This window comes from Leucoraja erinacea, chromosome 31 (assembly GCF_028641065.1).
Source record: "Leucoraja erinacea ecotype New England chromosome 31, Leri_hhj_1, whole genome shotgun sequence".
Taxonomy (NCBI): Eukaryota; Metazoa; Chordata; class Chondrichthyes; order Rajiformes; family Rajidae; genus Leucoraja; species Leucoraja erinaceus.
In genome coordinates, this window is record NC_073407.1 from 11607829 (window position 1) to 11624782 (window position 16954).

Below are 16954 nucleotides of genomic sequence, written 5' to 3' on the forward strand. Positions count from 1 at the left end.
AATATGTGGATCAACCAGACTAGAGCAAAGCCCACAGTGGATCATTTCTGAGGTAGAGTTGAGGTTGGTTTTGTGCAGCGTGCAGAAGAAACTGATGGTCGATGGGAAGAAGCTGTTCTTGAACAATGGAGGCCAGGTTTCTTAGGCTCATTTATCTTTAACCTGATGGTAACATCGAGATGAGAGCGGGGCCATGGTGATGTGTGCCTGAGATATCATTCCCTTCTTAAAGCAGAGCCTCCTCTATTTCCCTTCAATGGCGGGGAGGTCGATACCCATGACGGACAGACAATCTTTATTGATTTGGTCTCCTTTTATCGATTTCTTACAAGCATAACGATAGAAATAAAATGTTTTAGAATCAGGTGGCGAGTGGCCTGGAACATAAAATAGGTATATAGCTTTCAATCTCCTTTTTCCTTTTCTTTTTTTCTTTTTCTTTTCTCTTTTTCGTCTCTTTCTCCTTCTATTTCTTCTTCTTTCTTCTTCCTTCTTTTGGACTATCTTTCTATCTCACGCACCACTTATGTCTTCTTTTCTACTCCTTTCTTCCTTATTCCTGTTTTGCTATTAAATTAAAAAATAAGAAGTTGTATATGAAATGTAATATGTCAACAAGTGTTAGGTACTGAGGTGCCACAGTATTGTACTTACTTCTAACAAAAATTTTTTTTTTTTAAAAAGACGGACAATTTAGCTTTTTGTTTTAATTTAGAGATACAGTTTGGAAACAGGCCCTTCGGCCACCGAGTCCATGCCAGCCAGCGATCCCCCGTACACTTGTTCTACACACTAGGGACAATATACAGAAGCTAATTAACCTGCAAACCTGCACATTTTTGGATTGCAGGAGGAAACCGAAGCACCCGGAGAAAACCCATGCAGTCACAGAGAGAATGTAAAAAACTCCACCCGAGGTCAGGATCGAACTCAGGTCTCTGCTGCTGTAATGCCCCCGTCCCACTTAGGAAACCTGAACAGAAACCTCTGGAGACTTTGCGCCCCACCCAAGGTTTCCGTGCAGTTCCCGGAGGTTGCAGGGGGTTGCCGGAGGTTGCAGGTAGTGGAAGCAGGTAGGGAGACTGACCAAAATCTCTGGGAACCTCCGGGAACCGCACGGAAACCGTGGGTGGGGCGCAGAGTCTACAGAGATTTCCGTTCAGGTTTCCTAAGTGGGACAGGGACATAATAAGGCAGCAACTCTACCGCTGTGCAGCCTCAAATGGCGCATAGTCCATCCTTTCTGTGGACTCCATTGTCCCTGAACTTTCACGTTACCAAACCAGGCGGTGAGACAGCCAGTCTGTATACTCCCCATTGTACATCGGTGGAAGTTTTATAAAGTATTTGGCAACATATCGAATCTCCTCAAACTTCTGTCGATGTGTTGGTGAGGTTTCTTTCAGATTCAGATTCAGATTCAGATTCAGATTCAGATTCAATTTTAATTGTCATTGTCAGTGTACAGTACAGAGACAACAAAATGCATCAATATGCTGGACCCAGGGCAGATCTCCAGAGATATGCACGCCCAGGAACTTGAAGCTGTTGACTTTCTCCACCGACAAACCATCGATGAAGTCAGGTCCGTGGATCCTCAGCTTTCCTATTCTAAAGTTAACAATCAGCGACTTGATCTTGCTGAGGTTGAGAGCAAGATTGTTGCCCTGCCACTTGCCAACCACATTATCGATCTCCGTACTCATCATTACCCGTTATTGGGTCAATGATATCGACGGCAAATTTAAATATGTACTAGACCAAGTGCAGACCCGTTGGGTCTGCTCCCCCAACGCAGCCGTTCCATCCCCGTAGCCCCCACAGGAGACGTGGTCCTCCAACTGAAGATTCGAGCGCTCAGCAGTGCGGCTGTTTTTAAATGGCGTCTTTGAGGCGGGAGGCGGGCACCAGCAGCCGGTATGGTCGCTGGCCAGCAGGAGGCGACAAAATGAGTGAGTGGGGGGGGGGGGGGGGGGGGGGGGGGGGGGGGGGGGGAGAAGGATTTTATTAAATCGTGTACATAAACACAACAAAATTTAATGAGGAGTGGATACTTGGAATGAAAAGCGAAATATCTACCGAAATGGAAGAAATCTGGGCGTTTGTGGGCCTGATGTTGGCGTAGCAACGAATCAAAGCCAGACACCCACAGGCTGGCAACCACAAGACAGGCAGAAACACACACACACACACACCACACACACACACACACACACACACACACACACACACACACACACACACACACACACACACACAGTTTTAAATATAGATAGATGACATGAAGATACAGTGGGGAATGGGTCTAAGGATGAGCGAGGGGGGGGGGGGGGGGGGGGGAGGGAGGGGGGGGGGGGGGGGAGGGGGGGGGGGGGGGGAGTGCTCCCATCTGTGTCTGTAAGAAAGATGATGGTGACTGGAGATGAGATGTGAGGTGTCGTGTGGTCTAGATGATGAGCCTGTTCAGGATGTGGGGATGGGCTCCCAAGGATGGGCTTGAGGTGAAGTGGAGGGGGAGCTCATGGGGACACTGGGACAAGTGGAGTTCAGGCAACATATGATCTGGGCATTCCATGGTGTGATGTGGCCGGCCAGGGATTTGTTGGGCACAAGGTCTCTCAGACTTCAGTGTACCAGTCTGGTGTGCAAGGTTCCGTGGGACAATCAAGGTACTAGATATTGGGTGAAGGAAATCAATCCATCTGTTGTCCCCCTACATGTGAGTCATAGACCTCCTTCCTCTTGCCTGGTGGCTTTCATTAAATAGTTTCTTGGCCCTCTGCCAAAGTCTTCAACCTGCCTGACCACGTGGCCAACTCCTGACCACCCAACGTTACTCACCACTCTGGACTCAAGCAGCAGCCCCATGCACAAAATCTACATTTTAAATTAGAAAGATTCTTGCCCAGAAGCTTTCCTTCCTTGTGAACACATGGAACTGCTGTTGCTGGAATCGGGCTATGACACAAAGTGCTAGAACACCTCAGCGGGTCAGGCAGCATCTATGAAAGACATAGATAGGTGACAATCCATGTCAGGACTCATCTTCAGACCGATTATAGTTGGGAAGAGAAAGCTGGAAAAAGAATGGAGTTGGGCCAAAGCCTGGCAAGGGATAGTTGAACAATAGGACACAAAATGCTGGAGCAAATCAGCAGGTCTGGCAGTATCTCTGGAGAACTTGGAAAGGTAACATTTCGGGATGGGACCTTACACGCCCATGTCCTCCAGAGATGCCATCTGGCCTGTTGAGTTAGTTTGTGTGTCCTTTTGTGTATTAACCAGCATCTGCAGTTCCTTGTTTCTACAAGTGATAGTCGGATACAGGTGAGGGAGTGTTTTGCTTGGCAGATGGGTGGACAGAGACTAGGGTGAAAGCGAGACAAAGGGGAACTAAAGGAGACAAAAAGGAGAAGTAGACAAAAGATTGTTGATAAGGAGAGAAGGGCGTTCCTTTCTTCATCAGTTGCTCCAGCAACAGAGACTTGAAGATGCTCACCGTCAGATGTGGGACATGAGCCAGATTTACTGATGTTGACTCACACTTTATCTAACCAGCTTGCCCCAAAGTCATTTAAGTCCAGTTAAGTAATTTTCAAGCAGAACAACACAGCAAACTCCCAGAAGCAATAACGTGTGTCATTGATATCAGCAATCTGGAAGAGAATGTACAAGGTTTTGTTAGTATGTTTACAGATGGCATTAGAAAAGGTAGTATCATAGGCAGTGAAAATGGTTATCAACAAAGTCAATGAGGTATTGCTCTTTTGGGCTTGAGTGGGCTGAGGAATGGCAAATGGATTTATTTCAGATACGTGTGAGATGTGGCATTGTGGCAACTCGAACCAGGACAGAACCTTCACAGTGAAGGTAGCTGAGGCATGTACGGAATCAAGGGATATGACCATTCAATATGATCATGGCTGATCATCCAACATCAGGAACGGGGTCTTTTATTTATGTTATTGTACCTGCTTGAAATACCTCCTCTGGCAGTGCGATTCTGGGGGGGTTAACTAAAACTGGAGAATTCAATGTTCATACCGTTGGGTTGTAAATGACTTTAGCGGAATATGAGGTGCTGTTCCTCCAGTTTGCATGGGGCCTGGCTCTGGCAATGCAGGAGGCCCGGGACAGAAAGGTTGGTATGGGAATGGGAGGTGGATTAAAATGGTAAGCAAGGAGAGTATCAGGAGATCCGGCAGACCTTGATGGACCAAGCACAAGTGTTGAATGAATTGGGTTGCCTGGTCTACGTTAGGCCTCGCCAATGTAAAGGAGATCTCATCGGGAACAGCAAATGCAGTAGATGATGTTAGTGAAGGTGCATGTGAGCCTCTGTCAACCATTTCTCCCACTATCCAGCCCTCCTTTCTCCCATTCTTTCCACCTATATCCCTTCCTCGGGCTTCACGTTTCACACCTCTTATTTCCTTATCTCATGGCCAATTTGTCTTATTTTCATCTCCGGCCTTTGTCCACCCACTTACCTGTACTCCGCTCACCTGTATCCACCTGTCACTTGCCAGCCTTTGTCCTTCCACCATTTCTCTTCCAGCCTCGATACGATACGATAGGACTTTATGTGTCCCAGGAGGGAAATTGATCTGCCAACAGTCATAAAAACACAAAATCCATGAAACATGAAATTAAAGTGTCGAGTGGAAAGGATTGGGGATGTGCAAAAATTTGGGAGAGGAGGGGAGGGGAGTCAGTCTCGGTCTACCCCACGACAGAAGGGGGAGGAGTTGTACAGTTTGATAGCCACAGGGAAGAAGGATCTCCTGTGGCGTTCTGTACTGCATCTTGGTGGAACCAGTCTGTTGCTGTAGGTGCTCCTCAGGTTTGTAGTCAGATCAGGCTCCACTGACACTTGTTCCCCCTATTACAATAGAAAGCAAGTCCACGATAATGCAGGTGGTGGTCTTTAGTGTTCTGTTGCTGAGATAGGACGAGGCTGAAGAAGGGTCCTGACCCAAAGTGTCACCTACCCATGTCTTCCAGAGATGCTGCCTGACCTGCTGACCTTCTACAGCACTTTATATAGTTTTTCGTAAACCCAGCACCTTCAGTTCCTTTTGCCTACTTAACCGACTTCATGCAACGATGATGTGCATTTTCGACAGGCAGGCAAGCTTTTCTCCAGCACTGGGTGAACCTGCAACCCATTGATCAACCTATGCTGATCAGTACATGGGCACCTCCGCACCCACTGAAATGTTGCATGTCTTGCATGAGTCAGACACTCAAACTGGCTGTGGGAGGATATGGAAAAAAGAACAGTATGGCTGTGATGAGCTGCAAGGCCTGCTCCCGTATTGTACATGATAGTATCTACATGCCCCACTGTCGGCTGCCTCGGCAAGGCCACCAGCATAATATAGGACGAGTCTCACCCCGGCCATTTCCTCTTTTCCCCCTTCCCATTGGCAAAAAGGTATAGAAGTGTGCAAATGCACAGCTCAAGATTCAGGGACAGTTTCTTCCTAGCTGTTATCAGGCAACAGAACCATCCTACCACAACTAGAGAGCAGTCCTGAACTACTATCTACATCATTGGTGACCCTCGGACTATCTTTGATTGGACTTTACTGGCTTTATCTTGCAAGTTATTCACGTTGTTCCCTCTATCATGTGTCTGTACACCACAAATGGCTCGATTGTAATCATGCCATAGAGGGAGTACAGGGAAGGTTCACCAGGCTGATTCCTGGCATGGCCAGACTTTCATATGAAGAAAGACTGGATAGGCTCGGCTTGTACTCGCGAGAATTTAGAAGATTGACGGGGGATCTTATAGAAACTTACAAAATTCTTAAGGGGTTGGACAGGCTAGATGCAGGAAGATTATTCCTGTTGTTGGGGAAGTCCAAAACAAGGGATCACAGTTTAAGGATAAGGGGGGAAATCTTTTAGGACCGAGATGAGAAAATCATTTTTCACACAGAGAGTGGTGAATCTGTGGAACTCTCTGCCACAGAAGGTAGTTGAGGCCAGTTCATTGGCTATATTTAAGAGGGAGTTAGATGTGGCCCTTGTGGCCAAAGGGATCAGGGGGTTTGGAGAGACGGCAGATACAGGATACTGAGTTGGATGATCAGCCATGATCATATTGAATGGCGGTGCAGGCTCGAATGGCCGAATGGCCTACTCCTGCACCTATTTTCTATGTTTCTATGTATAGTCTTTCCACTGACTGGTTAGTACGCAACAAAAGCTTTTCACTGTAACTTGGTTCAAGTGACAATAAACTCAAGCGCAAACTTTGCTGGTACCACCTGTTTGGACGCTGTGTATGGCAAATATCTCTAATACAGATGTGCAGTGCTGGTTGCCCTTGAACCAGAAGTGGCTCCAGTGGTTTGTCGCCATTGTCAGACGGGGACAATGTGGTGTACACTAGGTGGGGTTGGTCGTCAGATCAGGTTCCACTGACACTCAGTTGCAATTCACCAGCCGGAAAGGGTATTGCCAACAATGTCAAAGTAACCGGACAGGTTTAGCAATCCCTGTGTTTCAGTCCCCAGACAGCTTTATCTCTCAAGTACAGGGTTGCTGAGGTAACGAAGGTTGAGTCACTTCCTCCCAATAAAAACCTGTCAACCAGAAAGATCGGAGCGAGTGCAGGGTGTTTGCTCCAAGGTAAGTGGGAGTAGCACTGGGGATGGTCTTTGGGGGAGTTGAGAGCATGCGTGTGGGAAGACGCAGTTCACAGCTACAGCTCGTGACATGGAGTTTTCAACTGTTTCTCTGTCCACAGATGCTGCCCGATCGGATGAGAATCGTCATGTTTTCTGTGTTATTATCCACATATTGAGTGCAGGGTGATCTTTTTGTTTTGGGGAATGTCTGATGTGATTCAGGAAGCTGCCACAGGCTCCGGCGTGTCTGCAGCTGAGGACAAAACTATGCTGTTGGTGTTGCTCTTGAGGCTTTTGTTGCGGGAGGTTTGTATAGTTATGAGGAGGCGTGACAGACTGCAGATGTTGCAACCTGGAGCAATAATCCACATCTGCAGGGGAATGGAATTGTTAATGTTCCTGGTCAAAAGTCTGCAACAGGACTGAGTGGAGATGGGAGATGGCCGGTGTAGAGAGGAGAGGGGGAGTGGTGCGACAAGGACGATAGGTGATTGGTGCACTGTGGTGACACAAGGGACTGCAGATGCTGGCTTAAAAAAAAGGACACAAAGTGCAGGAGTAGCATCTCTGGAGACCCTCCTTCAGACCTGAACCAAAATGTCACCTATCCACGTTCTCCAGAGAAGCTGCCTGATCTGCTGAGGTAGGGTTGCTCCTCAGGTTCCTATAAAATTTGGCGCGGCACAGTGGCGCAGCGGTAGAGTTGCTGCCTTACAGTGCTTCCGGAGCCAGAGACGCGGGTTCGATCCTGGCTACGGGTGTTTGTCTGTACGGAGTTTGTACGTCCTAGCCCATGACCTGCATGGGTTTTCTCTGAGAACTTTGCTTCGGCTTCCTCCCACACTCGAGAGATGTACAGGTTTGTAGGTTAATTGGCTTGGTATAAATGTAAAAAGTGTCCCTAGTGTCGGATAGTGTTAACGTACAGGGATTGCTGGTTGGTGCGGACCCGGTTGGCCGAAGGGCCTGTTTCCACACTGAATCTTTAAACTAAACTAAACTAAATGAAACTAAATGAAACTAAACTAAACTGCTGGGAAGAAATTGTCCCTGAATCTGGAATATATTGAAGGTGGATATATATAATATATATAATATATATATATATATATATATGTCTGTCAGACTCCACCTTCAGTATATATATAGATATATATATATATATATTATATATATATAAGTATTATATATATATATTGTGTGTGTGTGTGTGTGTGTGTGTGAATATACTGAAGGTGGAGACTGACAGACATTGACACAGAAGTGTGGTGAGCAGGAAAGAGTGGATTGGTTGTGATGTGATTGGGTGGAGGACTGACTTTCCCACTCCAGTTCCTGCCCCCTAGTTTTGTGTTGGATTAAACAACGCTGAGCTTATGTTGTGCTTCTGATTTCACGGCAGCAGCACGGGTGTAAGCATCACTGAGGAAGGGACGGACCACGCAGTGAAACCTTCACTATCTGTGAGTGAAAGAGTACTTTGGGTGTGTGTGACAGATCATTAATGGCAGCTTCTTTGAGTTTGAACTTTCCCATTCAGTCTGAGGCAGGACGGAGCTGAAGGGATTTCATGCAACTTGTCAGACGATATCCAGTCAGGTGCTGAGACACACAAAGAAGTTGTTCTATTCATAATTACACTCGCAGCTCTTTCTAACAAAGTGCTTCAAGCTCTTTTCCTTAGTCAAACATTTAGATTAATTGATACAAATTTAGACTAATTCCTTTAGCCAGAGGGTGGTGAATCAGTGGAATTATTTGCCACTGAAGGCTGTGGAGGCCAAGTCAGTGGATATATTTAAGGCGGAGGTAGATAGAATCTTGATTAGTACGGGTGTCGGGGGTTATGGGGAGAAGGCAGGAGAATGCGGTTAGGAGGGAGAGATAGATCAGCCATGATTGAATGGCGTAGACCTGATGGACCGAATGGTCTAATTCTGCTCCTGTTAGTTATGAACTTTGGGTCAGTATGGTGATGTTGTTGATAGGTGTTGGCGTGGAATGTAACAAGCTGTTGATGCAGTGATCAGTTCTGTGCAGTCACTGTGCTGACACCAGTATAGGTGCACTGGCCCAGAGGGAGTTGACACTGGCAGCGATATCTATTGTCCTGAATCATAGTCCCTGGCACAACAATTGTTCATGTTAAAAACCAGACCTGAATTAACATGCTGTTCAGAAGCTGATAACTCCACAGTAGCTAATTTGGTCATAGAGTCATAGAGCTACACTGCACAGAAACCGGCCCTTCAACCCAACTCACACCGGCACGATGGTAGCGTTGCTGCCTTACAGCGCCAGAGACCCGGGTTCGATCCTGACTGCGGATACTGTCTGCACGGAGTTTGTACGTTCTCCCTGTGACCTTGTGGGTTTTCTCCAGGTGTTCCGGTTTCCTCTCATTCCACATTCCAAAGGCATTTGCATGTTATAATTGGCTTTGGTAAAATTGTAAATTGTCCCGAGTGTGTAGGATAGTTCTAGTGTACGGGATGATGGCTGGTCAGCATGTTTCCACGCTGTATTTCTAAAGGATAAAGTAAAGTCTAATAGTCATCCATGTCTCTACCACTTCCTCTGTCAGCTCATTTCGTACACCCATCACCCTCTGTACAGAATGCTGGCCCCTCAGGTTCCTATCCTTCTTTCCACTCTCACCTTGAACAATGACTTCTAGTTTAGATTCCCCTAGCCTGGGGAAAAGCTGATCTATGCCCTTCATGATTTTATAAACCTCTATAAGCTCTCCTACATTCCGTGGAAAACAGACCCAGTGTGTCCCACCTCTCTTTAGGATTCAAACCCTGCACACCCAGTAACATCGTTTGGGACCCGTACCAATTTGGTAACATCTTTTCTATAGTAGGGTGACCAGAACTGTACACTGTACTCCAAACCGTGTCCTTACCACCATCTTGTGCAGCCCTAACTTAACGTCCAGACTCCGGTACCAATGAAGGCCAGCATGTGAAATCGCTCGGTCTACCTGTTTTTCCCCACCCTGTCTACCTGTGACACTACCTTCATGGAACCACGTATCTGAATCCCGAAATGTCTCTGTTTTACAACACTCCCCGGGGCACCACCATTTACTACGCAAGTCCTGCCCTGGTTTGTACTCGCAAAATGAAACACCTTGCATTCTCCGATTTAAACTCCATTCCTCTGCCCACTTGGCCTCGTTGATTACAATCCCACTGCAATCCTAGATAGGTTTCACTGCTTACAATACCACCGGATTTAGTGTCATCTGCAAACTTACAAGCTTACGCTCATTACAAGCCTCCTGTTAACCCCCTCTTTCCTCGCCCCACCTGGGTTTCTTCCCTCCCCGCCCTATTCCACCTACATTCCATCATCAAGCTTCAACTCTTGAATCCTTTTATCTCACCTTCTGTCTCTTCATCTCTGGCCTTTGTCCACCATATGCGTATAGAAAACCCTCCTCACCTGTACCAACCAATTTAAAATTGTTACAGGCTTTGTCCTGCCCCCCCCCCCCCCCACAACAAACAGTCTGTAAATTGGTATCGACCTAAAAGGTCACCTCTCCATGTTTTCCGGAGATGCTGTCTCCAGAGAGGCTGAGTTCCTCCAGCATTTTGTGTCTTTCCTTGATTACACTAGATCAGGTTCGAGGGATTTATCTGTCTTTCTGGATTGTAACACGCCAGACCGAGTGCACGCCGACCATCGATCACCCGTACAGTAGTTCCATGTCCTATATTGGAATGTGTGAGGAAACCTAAGCATCTGGAGAAAACCCATGCAGTCACAGGGAGAACGTACAAACTCCGCACAGACAGCACCCGCAGTCGAGATCGAACCTGGGTCTCTGTTGCTGAGGCAGCAGCTATATTGCTCCCCACTAACACTGTCATCTCCTGCCATGTCACCTGCCCTGTTTTGTTTCCCGAAAGGAGGTTGGATTTCCCCCTTCTCTAGTCGAAACATCTATATATAGATTGAGAATAATGTCCCGAATACACGTCACAAAGTCCACCCCACCCAACCCAGGGGCACTCTGGCAGTTCCAGTCAACATTGGGAAGGTCAAATAACTTGCTGTGAAACGTGAGGGAGCTCACATCCTCTTTTGATTTCAAAATAGATTTTATTCAAGTAAATAAATTTATACAATAAAAAATACAGGAACCGTGCAAAAAATTCATCCAACATTCTCGGAGGCTATACAAACATTCAATACTGCTTACCCAAACACAATTTTACCCCCACACCTTTGCCACTCATGTGGCCCACTGGCGTGAAATCCCTTCCTTTATTTTGAGGGGCGTCTCCACCACACCCTGCCCCCCACGTCCAGCAGCGGAAAGGGCCCTAGACTGTGCTCCTCCCCCACAGAGCCTTGGCTGCACCAAGCTTGCGTCCCTCAGCACGCACTCCTGCAGTCTGCAGCGGGCCAGTCGGCAACATTCCTGTTCACGGTGCCAACATCTGGCCATCTGCACCAGGAGCTCATTCCAGATGTTTGCTGCAGCTCCACGGTACTCACGGACATGGACTGCAGGGCACTGCCGTGGGCTCACACACCAGGCGACGTGCCTGTTGGTGTCACATGCACAAGGCCAGGGACACAGTGGGTCTACCACCGTGAATGAGGTTTGTGGGGCTGCTTCAAACAGCGCTACTGAGCTTGGGTGGTTCCTGCGCTGAACTCACTGCAGGAGAGGGTGAGACTTCCCCTGTTGGCTCAGTGTTCACCCCAACCATCCTGAGTGCCCCTGGTCCTTAACTTTCATCTCTGTGTGAGAATAACCATCCAAGACTCGTTCAAGGTGCACGGGCCTTGGGCTTAGTGGACCAGGGACTAACTCTACTGAACGTTTTTCCTTCCATTATTTATTATGTAAAAGAATATGTGTGTTATGATTGTGTTTATAGTTTGTTTGATTGTTTGTCTTTTGCACAAAAGTCCGCGAGCATTGCCACTTTCATTTCACTGCACATCTCGTATGTGTATGTGACAAATAAACTTGACTTGACTTGACTTGATCTCGCTGCTGCCGGCAGTAGTTCTCTTGGCTCAGCTCAATCCAACCTTCCAGTGCTGTATGGTGCTCAGCCTAGCAAGGTTTACATCCAAGGAATATTTGTAGGGGTATGGAGAGAAGGCAGGTACAGGATACTGAGTTGGATGATCAGCCATGATCATATTGAATGGCGGTGCAGGCTCGAAGGGCCGAATAGCCTACTCCTGCACCTATTTTCTATGTTTCTATAGAAACAAGGAACTGCAGGTGCTGGTTTACAAAAAAAGATACATAGTGCTGGAAAGTCTAGGCATCCAGACCCTCAGACTATCCTTGATCGGATTTTACTGGCTTTACATTGCACTAAACGTTAGTCCCTTTCCATGTATCTACACACTGTAAATGGATCGACTGTAATCATGTATTGTCTTTCTGCTTAAGAAAGAACTGCAGATGCTGAAAAAAATCGAAGGTAGACAAAAAATGCTGAAGAAAGTCAGCGGGTGAGGCAGCATCTATGGAGAGAAGGAATAGGCGACGTTTCGGGTCGAGACCCTTCTTCAGACTGATGACGGGGTGGTGGGGAAAAGAAAGGAAGTAGGGGGAGACAGTAGGGCAGTGGGAGAACTGGGAAGTGGGAGGGGAAGGAGGGAGAAAGCAAGGGCTATCTAAAATTTGAGAAGTCAATGTTCATACCGCTGGGGTGTAAACTACCCAAGCAAAATACGAGGTGCTGTTATTCCAAGTGAGCTACCCACCCAGTATACGAGGAACATTTATAAATCTATGTTTCGGATAACTTGTGACACAAAACTGGTTGCGAGTTGCAGGCTATATCCCCTTTATAAGTTTACAAGTTCATGAGCAGAATAAGGCCATTTGGCCCATCAAGTCTACTCTGCCATTCAATCATGGCTGATCTATCTTTCCCTCTCAACCCCATTCACTTGCCTTCACCCCATTCACCCACAGCCTTCCATGATCAGGCTTTGTTTTCGAAGCACACTCAATCAGCATCTGTTGTGCGGTGGGTGGATGAATGACATCAATATAGCTCCTACAATAATGTGCAAACCCATTTTTCTTTGCTCTCATTCCCACAGGCGCATGGGGCAGAAGATCGGCGGGCTCTGTGGGGGGAAGGAGGACGATGGAGCGCCGTATGGGAAATCGTCAGCTGGTGGGACCAAGTGTGCGTACGCTGGGACCTTCATGTGATAAGAGCAGAATTAGGCCATTTGGCCCATAAAGTCTACTCTGTCCTTTAATCATGGCTGATCTATCACTCCCTCAATCCCATTCTCCCCATAACCCCTGACACCTGTACTAATCAAAAATCTAACAATCTCTGCCTTAAAAATATCCATTGACATCCACAGCCTTCTGTGACAAAGAATTCCACAGATTCATCACCCTCCCACTACAGAAATCCCTCTTCATCTCCTTCCTAAAGGAACGTCCTTTAGTTCTGAGGCTATGACCACTGGTCCTCGACTCTCCCACTAGTGGAATCATCCTCGCCTCTTGTCTCTCCTGCAGCTCTGAACAACTCCATGCCTGTTCCCATCCCACACCTCCCTCAACATCTCCCACCCCTCCGGATCTCCGCCCTGCCGACAGACAATTCAGCCACGGAGAGTTTTGTTTTCCCAGTGAATTCTGAGCAAGGTCTCTCGGAATATTTCTTGGCCATGTTGTCAGCGTGACATTGCAGGTTCAGTCGCTGTTGACAAATTGCTGCTTGATTGAAGAACAATGGTGGAGCCGGTGTGGGGGATGAGAGAGAGAGAGAGAGGGAGGGGGGGAGGGGGAGAACGAAGGTGGACATGGCACGGGGTACCTTGTAACATTGCCGGCGCTCTTTATGTGGTGACTATCAAAGATCCTATAGCGGAGCAAGATAGACCACTCCTGCTAAATGCAATGGGCTGACGTGTAGTACGCAACGGAACGGAACGTGGGCCTTTTTTTCATCCATTTCCGTAACCGGACCCGACCCGACGCAACTCGCAGTGTAATCAACATTACGGGGGAACAGTTTGTGTTAATAAATTTAAAATTCTGAAAATGAGGAGAAGAGTTTTACCAAATAACTTTGGTAAGCCGGTTACGGAAATGGGACCTTAAATTACCCATGAATCTGCCCATGACCGTACTACGTCTTTTTCGTCGAGTGGACTATCTTGCTCGCTATAGGATCTTTGGTGACTATTGCGTGCCTTGGGTCTGCAAGCAAAGGATTTCACCGTGACTTGTCACATGTGGCAACAAAGTATACATAAAGTTAAATCATTTTATTTCCTCTTTTCGTTTTCTTTGGAACGGCGGCAAAATATGGTGACTGTGCATTCGTGGCTGTGCAAAAGAATGTCTCTGTGCTGTGCAGAGGTGACAATTGAACCAATCAATTGGGTCAAAGAATCAGAGTGAAAAGTGAGAGCTGGCATCACAAGAGGGGGGAATTGTCGGCAGTCTTCCCATATTTAATTCCTGCAATCAGTCTTGATTAAGGGGAGGCTGTTCAGGAAGTCCAATGCAATTTTTTAAAAATTATTTACTTTTTGTGCGCGGGGCATCAGTGCTGGGACCGGCATTTATTGCCCATCCCGACATCCCCTTGAGAAGGTGGAGGTATGCGCCACCTTGTACTGCCGCTGTCCCTCCAGTGAGGAAGCTCCCACAGTGTCGCTGGGCAGGGAGCACCAGGATTCAGACCCAGCTACCGTGAAGGAACGATGATATATTTCCAAATCAGGATGGTGTGCAACATTGTGGGTGGGGCCAGACCTACTGGGAGAGGTTGGGTAGGCTAGGACTTTGTTACGCACAGTGCAGGAGGCCGAGGAGTGATCTTACATATAATATCATGAGAGGAATAGATAGGATGGATGTACAGAGTCTTTTACCCAGAGTCGGGGAATCACGAACCAAGAGGGCAGGGCATAGGCTTGAAGGTGAGGTGGGAAAGACTTAATGGGAAACTAAGAGGCAACCTTTTCACATGGAGAGTGATGGGTATATTGAATGAGCTGCAGAGGTAGCTAAGGCAGGGACACTATTAACATTCTAAAGACGTTCGGGCAGGTACATGGATAGGAAGGATTTTGTGTGGTATGGGCCAAATGCAGGCAAATGGGATTGTCTTAGATGGGGCATCTTGGTCAACGTGGAAGAGTTGGGCCGCAGGCCCTGTCTCCACGATGTATGACTCCATGAGTCCAAAGGTTTGTTCAGGATTGGGTCACGTTGGGTTGGAGATGAAAAGATCTCACTGCCCATTGGTACCCGGACAAATACAGATGTGGATGAGTGAGATGTGATCACATTGGGAAAAGCCTAACTTGACTCTGCCTTTCACTTCTGTCTAGATCCCAGCGGCAATGATGGGAGATCTGTAACCAAGCCTGTCCACAAGAACCCACCGCATAAGGTGGAGTATGGGCCCTGAGGGTAGTGGGAGCACTGAGGGTGAGTGGGGGGGCTCCTCCTCTGCCCCTCCCTCAGTGCTGCCTGACCAACAATGAACCAACCTTTGCTTTGGGTCCAGGCTCCATGACGACTCGTTCACAACCTCTCAGCGCAGAACCGAACTTGTCCGAAAGATTATTGCCTGCGGCATGGAAACAAAAGCAAAAGCAAGGATTAGTCTGAAATTAAACGCGTCAGTGTATCTGTAACTGTACCAATAAATGTGTGCCTTCCATTCACTGACTCGTTCGGTTTTATTTGTACATTGATCCTCTTTGTTTGCTCAATGTCTTTACCGTTCACCAGCTGATGAATGAATGACTGAGGTTCAATGGTGCCTCATTCTACCGACATCATACCATCCAACTCCGCTGGAATCACACCTCAGGCAGCAGCAACGATTTGTTTACTAATCAACACTGTTTCCCCTTCCACCAATATCCACCTTCTCTGACTTCACATTCGTGCCTCTTCTAATCTCACATAAGAGATAGGATTAGAATTAGGCCATTCGGCCCATCAATTCTACTCCGCCATTCAATTATGGCTGGTCCATCTCTCCCTCCTAACCCCGTTCTCCTGCCTTCTCCCCATAACCTCTATCACCTGTACTAATCAAGAATCTATCTATCTCTGCCTTAAATATATCCACTGACTTTGCCTCTAGAAATGATCGGCCAGTCTGCTCACCGCAGATTCAGCACCCTTCCTTCTTCTTATTCCTATCTCTGGCCTTTGTCCACCCATCTGCGAAGCAACCGGCTGAGCAACCCCCCACCTGTGCATCCGCCTATCACTAGTCTGGGGATTTCAAGTCCGAAGAAGGATCTCGACCCAAAACGTCACCCATTCCTTCTCTCCAGAGACGCTGCCTGTCCCACTGAGTTACTCCAGCTTTTAGTATCTATCACATGTCAGGCTTGATTCCACCTCACCGCTCTTGCAGCTTTCTCCCTCACTTCTACGATCAGTCTGCAGAAGGGTATCAACTTGAAACGTTGCCCATCAATTTCCTCCAGAGAGGCCGTCTGATCCGCTCAGTTACTCCAGCACTTTGAGGCTTTTTTTTTTGTAAACCAGCATGTGCAGTTGCTTGTGCTGAGCAATGATTTTACCGCCTTTCTCTCCTCTTACAATCCTCCATTGGCCTGGCGGAAGCACATTGGAATGAGACGGAACTCTTTCCCATGGCCGCGCACAGTTTTGTATCGTCGCCTGAACTTCAATTCATTTCTAATTGATGTTCCGTGCTTTGGAGGCCTGTACTGTCACTGGCAGGGATTGGACCCGGCAGTTCTGTGAGCACCAGTGTTTCCAGTGAGCGAACAATTGCAGTTACTGAGCCCCAGCTCCTCGCTCCAGGTTTGCCCCACTGTCTCACAAGTTCAAAAAGTGTAGCAGGAAAGAACTGCAGATGCTGGATTAAATCGAAGATAGACACAAAATGCTGGAGTAACTCAGCGGGACAGGCAGCATCTCTGGAGAGAAGGAATGGGTGACATCTCCCCATAGATGCTGCCTGTCCCGCTGAGTTACTCCAGCATTTTGTGTCTATCTTCGATGAAACAGTGCAGCACAGGAACGGGCCCTTCGGCCCACAATGTCTGTGCTGATCATGATGCCAAGTTCAACTGATCTCATCTGCCTGCATGTCATCCATGTCCCTCCACTCCCCACATATCCATGTGCCTATCCAAAGGCATCTTAAACACCACTCTGGTATCTGCCTCCATTACCACCCCAGGCAACGCAAACCAGGCTCCCACTACTGTCTGTGTAAAAAACTTCACCAGTGCATAGGCTGCGGAAACAAAAGATAGACATAAAAAGCTGGAGTAACTCAGCGAGACAGGCA

At 47.5% G+C, this 16954-nt stretch overlaps 1 long non-coding RNA gene across 4 annotated transcripts; it reads left to right on the top strand.

Moving 5' to 3' along the window:
• The first annotated feature begins 6518 nt into the window (after positions 1-6518).
• LOC129711915 (uncharacterized) lies at positions 6519-15338 on the top strand. 4 transcript variants are annotated; one of them, XR_008725954.1, is made up of 4 exons: positions 6519-6642; positions 8044-8104; positions 12735-12823; positions 15000-15338. It is a non-coding gene; the product is annotated as an uncharacterized LOC129711915 (long non-coding RNA). The 4 variants fall into 4 exon arrangements; XR_008725955.1 differs by having other exon boundaries at positions 6528-6642; positions 8047-8104; XR_008725956.1 differs by lacking the exon at positions 6519-6642 and adding an exon at positions 7483-7500 and having other exon boundaries at positions 8047-8104.
• Positions 15339-16954: the final 1616 nt, after the last annotated feature.